Consider the following 10,398-nt stretch of genomic DNA (forward strand, 5'->3'; position numbering starts at 1 on the left):
AGAGAATGGTATGCGGCTGTCCGATGCCAGGAAACTGTCAAGAACGATAATGCTTGTTGAAACAGAAATTTTCACAGATATCAGCACACACACAGCACATGTTGTCCACAGGACAATTTTGTCAACGGTTAGTTATCTGACTATATATGCATACACAAGCAAACTCACATATACATATACATTTTTTTTGCGTTTTGCCCACTTTTCTGCATATTTAATACACAATTAAGCAATTTGAATAGCAGCTAACATGGAAAATGCATTTCACGTTCTCACCTGATGATGATGCTAAGGGGCTTGTCAGGTGGCGGAGGGAATCGAAAAGTTCGTTTCTTTACCCTTCTCAATTCGATATGAAGCATAAAGTATTGCTCTTAATTGCCGTAAAATATTTGCCAGATACCATGTCTTTTTATACTCTAAGCCCATTTTCAATGGGAAATCAGGGTATAATGGTTTTATTGATATATACATATGTAAACGGCAGGAACCGTGGTAGACTCACAAGGTATATATATTCTTGATCAGGGCGACGAGCCGACTCGATTTAGTCTTGTCCCTCTATTTGTCCGTCCGTCCGCCCATCCGTGTGTCCGTATGTTTGAACGCGTTGATCTCAGAGCTAGAGGCTTAAATTGTTTTTTCTAGGTCCGTTTATATTACCCGCATGTCAGGGTTATTTAAAAAAATCGATAACTACTCCTGATATTTTTTTATCTATCAAAATAATTATCGAAAACTAATAACTTAATAATATCTGCTACACTTTTAGAGACTCTAGTCTGCAAATTTTCGATGTAGACTCATAAATTTTAATTTCGCTTTTGTTGTAATTTACCCCCACCCCTATATACTAGACAAATACTAGACACTTGTGATTTGGCAAATGTTATAATCACGATCTAAAAGTCTTTTATAGATAGTCCACCCACAAGAAAAGTTATTAGGCAATTAACACCTCGTAGTAAGCCCCCACTGCAGCCAATGTGTGTTTATACGTGCTTGGCTATGTGTGTCCGTGAGAGTGTGTTGTGTGTTTCTTGTGTACAGTGGTGCCAGATTTTGAACGAAAAAATAGGCAAAATGTCTCAAAAAATATAAGCTACAATAGGTCAAAAATTCTAAAAAAAAAAACAAGCTTAAAAAAAGCCAAAAACTAAATACATAATATTAAATATATAATTGTGCAATGATTTTATCTAAATGAGAGTCTGAACAAGTTGCATATTTATCGCTGCAACTTATAAGATTAATATATTTTTCTGGCAGCTCGTAATTATGGCGAAATTTGCCATGACGGCGAAATTATTTATCTGTACAGATGTAACGGATATTGCTTATATATATAAATCAAGTAGACTTATTTCTTAATCAAACCTTATAGCAGTGATTACAATGACTTGATTGTCATGTTGTCTCTAAGTTTTGATTTTAGCATTTGACCACCGAAGTGATAACATTTCTATTGCAAACAAGTAAGAACGTTGCAGTCGGGCGTTACCAACTGCAGAATGCTCGTTCACACCCCTTTAGCAATTGAATAGCCAAGTTTTGCTCAGTTTTTCTCATATTTGGTCAGATTATGAAACAACGGTAACGTAGCTGCGAGATTAGGATGCATACACTCAAAAAAAGAAAAAATTACAAGGTATTTTTTGATATGCCACGCCCCCAAAGAGGCGTAACAATATTATTTGGGGAATCGATAGAGGAGGTTACTGGTAACTTAACTATCGAGATTCGAAGCTTCTAGCTTTTATACTTTAGGAGATATAAGCTTTTTCGGTTTGCCACGCCCCGTTAAAGATAAATCCCCATCATAGCTCGTTGAACTTGGGAGGTCAACCTGCCCATATATACCAAATTTGAGGTCTCTAGCATCAATAGTGCCTAAAATATAGCAGAATTTGAAAATTACTATATCTTCAGGTCCGATTTCCCACGCCCCTAGGAGGTGTATATAATTTTTCCACCCATCTTTAAAAAATCGAAGCATTAGCTCACGTGCAATTTCAGCATTCTATATTTACAACTTTGGGAGATACAGTTTTATCCGATTTGCCGCGCCCCCAATGGGCGGAGATATATCCGCCATAGCTGGTGATCTTGGGTGGTCGACGCGCATCTACATACCAAATTTCATCTTTCTAGCTGTTCAACTAACATGATTTCTGTGGGCGGATCTGGAAAATTTTAACACTTTATAAATCGGAGATATACACGAGTATGTGTTCCAAATTTCTCTAGCTTTAATAGCGCCGAAATAGACTGCGTTCATACGGACAGACGAACGGACAGAAAGACGGTCATTGCTCAAAACCAATATACACATTTCGTTTTTGTGAATGAGTATAAAGATGAAATTTCATGATACAAGTTATTTTTGTATCCAACCAAAGCAAAATATTTGAAGATTTATGGCTATAGGAATTTCGAAAATTTTCCAGGCTAATTCATATCCAAATAGGCTAGATCTAGCTATAAATAGGCTGAAATGGCAACACTGCTTATGTAGTCAGAAAGACACTCAAGAATTATTAATTATTATTGAGGGTTCAAGGGATCCCGTAGTTGAGCAGTCTCGACTTGATATTTCTTATTTCTTTAGATTAAAGATAGGTAATCTCAAGTGGAGTTCTATATATAATATTTAACATTTTACAAATCTTTTTTAGATGTATTAAAAATTCAAATGGTAAATGCTCCAACATAGATCAATCAAGTCTCTAGTTCTTATCTCCACGCGTTCAAACATACGGACGGACGGACGGACAGACAGACGGACAGGGCCAAATCGACTCAGCTTGTCGCCCTGATCATGAATATATATTCTTTGTGGGCTCTGCCACGCCTCCTTCTGCATGTTACATATGTACATTTTAACAAAGCCATTATACCCTGATTTCCCATTTTCAATGGGTTCAGAGTATAAAAATGAAACTTAACAGAAGCATTTTTGTAATTTTGTTATTGCATGTTAGTATACAAACGCTTAAATTGAAATTGATTTTTTCCGAAACTAGAGTGAATTGATTTCTTATTTTTATACCCTGAACCCATTGAAAATGGGAAATCAGGGTATAATGTTTTTATGTAAAAGTATGTAACAGGCAGAAGGAATCATCGCAGACCCCATAAAGTATATATATTCTTGATCAGCACGAAGAGCTGAGTCGATATAGCCCTGTCCATCTGTCCGTCCATCCGTATGAACGCCGAGATCTCAGAAGATATAAGAGCTAGAGAGTTTTGGTTGGTTTAAATTTCTAAGCATGATAACTACCGAGCCAACCTTCAGTTGTAAATTGTGCGGTGGTAAACCAGGCACATGTAAGGAGTTCAAAAATTCAGTTGGATAATTAGTGGCTTCTTCTTCGTTTGTCACACAGTCTATAGATTTGAATAAATACAGAGTACCAACGATTTTATTTTGAATTATAAGATAAAGGTCATTCACATCTTCATTTTTAGCCGCCAAAATCGCTTGCTCACTTAACCATTTAGTATTTTTGTGGAAAGCAATGACATTCGGAAATACTTTGTTGATAAGCTCATCTTTTAATGAGAAGCACGAATTAAGGCCCTTCTTTGCTGGGTACTAACGCAGCACCTTTCTCGAGCGATTTCTCGTTCTTCGTCAGATAATTGACTCGCGATATTCCGTTGCCAAATTGCATCATGGGTCCGCCTGGAAAGATTAGATATTCTAGGACGCGGCATTTTTATTAACAGTAATACTGAATATGCCCTCGCACAAAACCACATAATATAATCGAGAAATATAAATATATGATTTGAGACAAACAAATAACTGAACTTTCGAGATATTTAGCTTCTGTGCTTTTTTTAAGAATATTCAGGTTCGTCTGAGGCTGTGCCGTAGACTGACTGACTACATTTGTTTATTTACTTCTATACTATTGTATAATATGAGAGCAGGACCGAAAACTGTTACTGTTATCAAGCCTACTGAGTATCAATGGAAATTTGAATCCTTAGGGAAAAAACCGCATTTTTATAAGTATGTATCAAGTATGTATCAAAAACCATGAAAATTGGTCCGGCAGATCTCGAGTTATAAGTGTAGGAAAACTTTTACACAACTCTCTTTTATATATATAGTTAGATGTATGTATGTATGTATATGAGACAGACGTTTTCTATCCGTTCTGTGTTTCAATTTTGCAAAAAATCAACATACAATAATTTCGCGGTAATGCGACGATATGTTTGCCCAATTAGCAGCAACAACAGTAAAGTTGCTGCAACTATAACAGTTTTCCTATACATTTGCATTTGCACATATGTATGTACATTCAAACTTCTAGCATATTCTTAGAATCACATCAGCAGCAAGTTTAGTTTAGTTTTGCTAGATGGCGTTGCATTTGTGAATCTATTTCAGCTTTGCCATAATGATTTCGAAAAGTGCGCCACTTCATTTGTGACTAGCGGCGTGACGCTTGTTCGAAAAGTCTTGGGTCCGTAATGTCGGCTTTACAGATTTTATAGATTTTATTATCAATGGTTATATGTACATACACATAGGCACTTAGAGTTATCTGCAAATCAGAATAATTATATATTTATTTATAAGTCCTAAAGCTAGTAGGAATGAGTGGATTGCTATTCAAGAGATATCATTATCATTATTTTTGAGCATATTGGAAAACATAAGATAAAATTTCTGTAACGCATTGCATGTTACATATTTTGTTTGTTTTGTTGTTTGAGCCTCATTGGAATACTATTAGATCTGGAGATTTCAGATTTAAAGTGTATATATGTACATATAGTGATTACAAACATTTTGTAATTAACAGACTTTTGATACCACGTCGCCTTCGCCCACATGTGCTTTGGAATGTGCATACATGTTCAGCATATGATTACGCTGTTTGTCTACAAAGAAAATTATTCAACAAATAAATTCCCATAATTTTGCCCATACTGCAGCGCAGCCCAAGCGCAATCGCTGCTTACTGCGCGGTTAGCAGAGCGTAGGCTTATGCGTGAGTGTGGATACAAATATATGTATGTGTGCGTGTATAAAATAAGTGCTGAATGATTAGAATATCAGCTTGGAGGGCTCAGGGTATCTTCTAGTCGAGCAGTCTCGACTAGAGCCTTCTTACTTGTTTTAGATTTGCCATTTTGAATTGGACCTTTCGACCATTGGCTATTTCACTGACCAGCTGAATGCCCGAGCAGGCCTATAAATGTTATGTTCGTTGACTTCTATCAACCCTTATTGGTATTCTTACTGACTGACCGCCTAAAAATAAAAAAATGTATGTGCATATACAGTCCCTTAACCGTTCGACCTTTTCAATAGTGTTAGTTCGTTCCCCTTGCTGTCAGCGTTAAGGGTTGTTTGATATATGGTTAGTTATCTGTCTCTGTTACGATCGTATCGCAAGCGACGAATTCAAATGGAGAGCGATGTTTCGATGTTTTTAAGGCCATGGATTCTACATTTGGAGTACACGCCTAGCACTCTCCTTCTAAGAAGTATTCGGCGAATTGTAACCTCTGCTCTTCCTTAACTATTCGAACTATTTACGTTCGTCCATGTTCTTTAACCAATTTTCCAAAATTTGTTTTTTATTAATTCTGTGACATCTTAATCAATTTAAGAAATTTCTGCCGGTTTAGCTCAAGTTCGGGTCTACATTATTGAATAAAGCTAACAGTATTGTTACTCGAAAATAATCATTATTATTTTTTTGTTGATTTTCAGCTGTTGGATCGTATTAATATGGTTAGAGCAAGTTAGAGTGCTCTAGTCGAGACTACCTGACTAGGAGATACCCTGAACTCTCCAAGCTGATATTCTAATCATTCTTCACTTCTTTTATGCAGTTATACATACACATGTATCCACACGTACGTATAAGCACGCGCTCTGACAACTGAGCACTAAGCAGCGACTGCACTGCAGTTAGTTAAAGAATTTCTCTTGTAGGCGGACAATCTTAATGCAACGTTCTAAAGAACGTAATCATAATGTTTAAATGTGTGTACATTCCAAAACGCAAGTCACATTTTCAATAACAAGTATAAGAACGTTTCAGTCGGGCGTTACCGACTATGGAATACTCATTCACACCCCATCAGCAATTTAGTAGCGAAGTATTGCTCTAATGCAGCAGAAAACTGGTTTTCTCGACTTACCACGCCCCTACTGGCCGTAGACACTCATTTTTGGCCAACTCATAGAACAAGCTAACGGTAACCTAAATTCAAAATTTGAATTTTTACGCTAAAAAATTGTGAAAATTACAGGATATTTTTGGATATGCCACTCCCCTAAAGAGGCGTAACAATTATTTTTGGGACATCGATAGAGGAGATTACTAGTAACCTAGCTATCCGAATTTGAAGCTTCTAGCTATTATACTGAAGGAGATATAAACTTCTGTGGTATGCCACGCCGCATTTGGGCGGAGATAAATCCATCATAGCTCGTTGAACTTGGGAGGTCAACCTGCCCATATATACCAAATTTAAGGCCTTTAGCTTCATTGTGCAAAAACAATATACTCATTTCACTTTCGAGAATGAGTATAAAACCTTTTTTACTTTGTTTGCTTCGCCCTTCATGGGCGTAGATGCACCCGAGAGTATATGTCTCTAGAACTAGAACTCTAGAAATAACAGAGAGGCCCCTACTGATCGTATCGAGCGATCTTTGAAACGTTATTAACCAAAGGTAATCAAGAGTATACACATATGTATGTATTTATATATATCCTATATATTCAATTTCTTACCCTGAACCCATTGAAAATATGAAATCAGGGAATAGTAGTTTTTTTTTTAAACAATGTAATAGGCAGAAGGAGGCGTGAGGAGGCAGACTCCATAAAGTAAATATATTCTTGATCAGGGCGACGAGCTGAGTTTAGTGCTGTGCGTCTGTCCGTCCGTCCGCCTGTCCGTATGTTTGAACGATCTCAGAAGATATAAGAGCTAGAGATTTGAACTGTTTTTGTCTGTATATATAGCGTCTGTATATATAGCGCGGATATCAAGTTTATTTCAATAAATCGATAATTCATCCCCTTATTTTGTTATCGATAAAAACCCTTATAAAATCAGCTATAAAATTAAATATCCTTCATCTTTAAAGCTAGAGTCTTCAAATTTTAAATATATATTCAGATGCATTTTATAAAATTTGGAATTTTTATCTAATTCACCCGCTCACCCTCAAATCTGTAAAAAGCGCATTTAATATACTCGAGACTTGTTCTTAGGCAGATATACGCATTTTAATATTATAATCACAATCTTGAAGTTTCATGAAGAACGTACGCCCACAAGAAGAGTTATTAAACAATTAAGTTCTCATAGTAAGCCCACACTGAAGCCCATGCATGTTTATGCGTGTGTGTGAAGCAAAGAATTATTGAAATATCAGTTGCTCGAAGGGTTAGGGGATCTCAAAGTCGAGCAGTCTCGACTAGAGCTGTTTTACTTATTGTACTGACCCATTGAAAATGAGAAATCAGGGTATGAACGCGTCGATCTCAGAAGATATAAAAGCTAGAGACATGAAATTTTTTCTTATATCACGTGCATATACAGTTCTTCTCTAAAAATCGATAACTACTCTCGATATTTATCGATTAAAAACTTTATCGAAAGCTAGTTATAGTTAACTAGTTATAGTTAATTATATCTCCTACACCTTTAGAGCTAGAACTTCCAAATTATAAGTGTAGACCTATTTTGATTTTATTTAATTTAGGCTTTTGTTGTATTTTACCCCCACCCTTATATCCACCCCCCTTTGTACAAGTCTCGACTATAGTCTTCTTACTTGCTGTCCGTATGGCGCTATTGAAGCTAGGGACTTGAATTCAGAACACATTCGTGTATATTTCCGATCTATAAAGTGTTAAATTTTTCCTGATCCACCCACTAGGGTCGTGGCAAATATAAAATGCATTTTCCAATTCTAGACTGGATGTTAGGACAAACTCTTTTGACTTTAAACTTTTATTATTTAATTCACTACACGCTCATAAATTGATTTACACTCACATTTGAGACCTACACATAGTACGCTTTAACAAATTTTCTGCGCTGTATAGAAGTAAATAAATAAGCATAGTCAAGTCAGTCTATAGCGCAGCCTCAGGCGAACCTGGCTATCGGGCCGGGCGTGCCAACCGCAAAAGTTTATATCTCCTAAGGTATAAGAGCTAGAAGCTTCCTCTATTGATTCCCCAAAAAATATTGTTATGCCTCTTTAGCGACGTGGCATATCGAAAAATACCCTGTAATTTTCTCATTTTTTGAGCGTAAGCATCCAAATTTTGCAGTTAGGTTAACGTTAGCTTGTTCTATGCACTGGCTAAAAATGTCTACGCCCAGTAGGGGCGTGGCAAATCGAGAATTTTCTGCAGGGTGAATGAGTATTCCGGAGTCGGTTACGCCCGACTGCAAACTTTTTAATTTTTATTATTTATTTATTTGCAACTGAATAAATTATTTCTGCTTGATCAACGAAACACTATATTTATTAATTTTAAAATTATAAGATATATGCAACAAACAAAACTTATTTGCCAAAAATACAATTGAACAATTTAAGCAACAGCTCAAGATGTGCGGCTGACCATGTTGCTATCCTTCTCGCTCACATTCGCGGCCATTTTTAAAAAGTCTCAAGTAAACTCATATGCACACACACTAACATATGTATGTACATACAGGCACTGGGGCATTAGATATGTATGTACATACATATGTTGCGCATTTCGTAAAAATGCAAAATTTGTTTACTCAATTCTATTAATTGTGTTTTGCCAATCTATAAAGAATTCGTGGATTCCATTTGCTGAAAATCTTACCAAAAGCCACATGTTTTTTAGTTTTAGAATAATTTTGATTGAAATTCGAATTTTACTGTGCGCTCTTATAATGGTTTTGTTGGTAAAACTTTTGTGCAGTTTGGTTAAATTTTGACTATTAGTTTCTTTTGTTTTTGTCAACAAGTTCAACATTTCCAGCAGCTAGACACAAAAATATGCCAGAAATGCTTTTTCTGCTTAGTTCCTCGAATGCGTGTTTTTCTCTTATCGGCGGATTTTGCTTTTGTCGGCGTTTTCACTCTCTCTTTGGCGTTGGCCCTCTCTCAAATTTTACACTTTAAAGTTTCAAGTGCGCAAAATCCAATCCAATATAAATATGTGCGCACGCCACGTTCCACTGAGATGAAAAGTTGGTATGTGTTTGGTTTTTCTCTTATTCATATTGTTTTTCTCTAGCAAATGACACACTATCTGTAAATTTTAAATATTTCTATCATTTTAACACTATTGCACTTCAACTTTTGCGTAGCCCGTTGCACGTCCATCCACGCACTTTCAACGACTAAATCCGGCGAATGCGTTGAAAACTAAAAAAAAAAAAAATTCGATGCTGCGACGCGCGCGCAAAAAATTGAACTTCGCGATCCTGCCTCCTGCAGCCTGCTGCCTCTATTTCATTTACGCGAAGGGGTGAAACGCAGTTTGCTTTGTAAAACGGGAAAAGGGAACACCATCCCCTTTGGCAACCCTAAAAAACGGGTTGCCAGCAAAACACGACGTTTCCTCTGCTAGGCATTTGCTCTGCGACGGTCCTCTCTGCCTATTGTGTTTTAGTTGCGCACACATACAAGTATAAATCATACGTCATGGTCATTACGATCTCCTCATAGTGATCATGACGTTGTCCTTGTTCAATAATCTGAGATTCTTTTTGCGCCGCCGCTTTGTTGACACACCTTTAGTCGCCCCTCCTTACACACAGAAATTCGTAATTCTCGTATATTGGGATTGTGAAAGTCTTCTTAGCTCTCTTCTTCGCTTGCGCATTTTATTATCCTGCAAAGTTATTTACTTGGTGCGCATTTTACACACATTTCTCTCACATTTTGCATTTAACCAATTGAGATTTTTATATATTTGATGTAGAGCGTGATCATTATAAGGCGTTTACTTAGAGAACCGTATAGCTTCATTTATATACCTTATATTTCCGATAATCTCTGATCTCTCTCAAGCTTGAAACATGTTTCTTTAAGGTTCTTATACCTGATTTTTTTAACGGTATTGATTTCGTGTTTCATCACTAAACAATTTTAATTTGCTGAACTCCTCAGATAATAAATTATGTAGTTTGTTATTATGTTATAGTTTATTTTTTAATTTTTTTAAATGTTAAATTTCGATTAAATTAATAAATATGATTATTAGCATGATACATTATGAATAAAGATATTTATATGATTATAATAATCTATAGCTTTTATTCGCATTGGTAGGCAGGAAAGACCATGTATCAGTCAAATCAGATCCTGCAAAGCGAATCGTAAAATCTAAGAGATCCACTGACTGGCTGTTC

Source organism: Drosophila navojoa, chromosome 4 (genome assembly GCF_054131105.1).
Source record: "Drosophila navojoa isolate 15081-1374.11 chromosome 4, UAZ_NAV_1.0, whole genome shotgun sequence".
NCBI lineage: Eukaryota > Metazoa > Arthropoda > Insecta > Diptera > Drosophilidae > Drosophila > Drosophila navojoa.